Below are 1,119 nucleotides of genomic sequence, written 5' to 3'. Positions count from 1 at the left end.
ATATATATATATATGTATGTATGTATGTATGTATGTATGTATGTATGTAGATATGTATGTATGCTTGTATATAGATAGATAGATAGATAGATAGATAGATAGATAGATAGATAGATAGATAGATAGATAGATAGATAGATAGATAGATAGACAGACAGAGACAGACAGATAGATAGTATGTTTTTATGGTCATTTTTGTTGCTGATATCAACTGCTGGGTTTGGAAGTCTATCTACAAGATATTATTACAAGATACTAAAGCTATGGCATCCACCCTTTGACAGATCTCATTTCTATACCCGCAGAATGTCCACAACATCTTGCTTAACTAGCAAGCCAGGTGACAGAGCTGTATTATTCGCCGAACACTCGTCCAGTATTCAAATTTGTAACAGAAATATTAGACAGGGAGTTATTTCAATCTGATTACGTCGTAGCACGTTATTATAGCTTATAAACCTCCTCGTGAATATATAATGCATAACGAAAGTCATAAATCATATTAACGTTGGAGCTGACTGGCCATAAGTTTGCCTCAGTAGAAAATAAATATTGTATTATCCGAGTGAAATAAGTCAATATTTATAAAGATAGATTAATAAGCATTTATATGAATGCTAATTTATACCAAGTCCTGCGGCTCTACTTGCGAGTGTGTATGTGTGTATATACGTGTATGTATATGTGTGTGTGTGTATGTATGTATATATATATATTGTTACTGTTATTATTATTATTATTATTATCATTTTCAACACTATTATACACTTATACATTTATACACACAGACACTCAGACAAATCTCCCCATGTATATATATATATTGATTATTAATATACATAAACAATTACACACTCATATATATGTGTGTGTGTGTGTGTGTGTGTGTGTGTGTGCGCGCGCGTATGTAGATGGGTGTGTGTGGGGGTGTCTCTGTTTGTGGGTGGGTGGGGATATACGTCACATTGACAGATACTACATAGATGAAACGAGAATATATTTATTACCCCTCAGGAAAGAAATCAAAGCCTTAAGAAATATTCATATTTCCGCGCATTAGAATACAGTGTAAACACTATTTTTTGTCGCGAGTGAAACAACTGAGTTCATATATACATA

At 32.9% G+C, this 1,119-nt stretch overlaps 1 long non-coding RNA gene across 1 annotated transcript in view; it reads right to left on the bottom strand.

Moving 5' to 3' along the window:
- The window catches only part of LOC128250328 (uncharacterized), a 389,962-nt gene that overhangs the window by 74,770 nt on the left and 314,073 nt on the right, over positions 1 to 1,119 (bottom strand). The window lies entirely within an intron of this gene.

The sequence above is a fragment of the Octopus bimaculoides genome, chromosome 20 (assembly GCF_001194135.2).
Source record: "Octopus bimaculoides isolate UCB-OBI-ISO-001 chromosome 20, ASM119413v2, whole genome shotgun sequence".
In the NCBI taxonomy this organism is placed as follows: Eukaryota; Metazoa; Mollusca; class Cephalopoda; order Octopoda; family Octopodidae; genus Octopus; species Octopus bimaculoides.
This window is presented reverse-complemented; position numbering and strand designations above follow the sequence as displayed.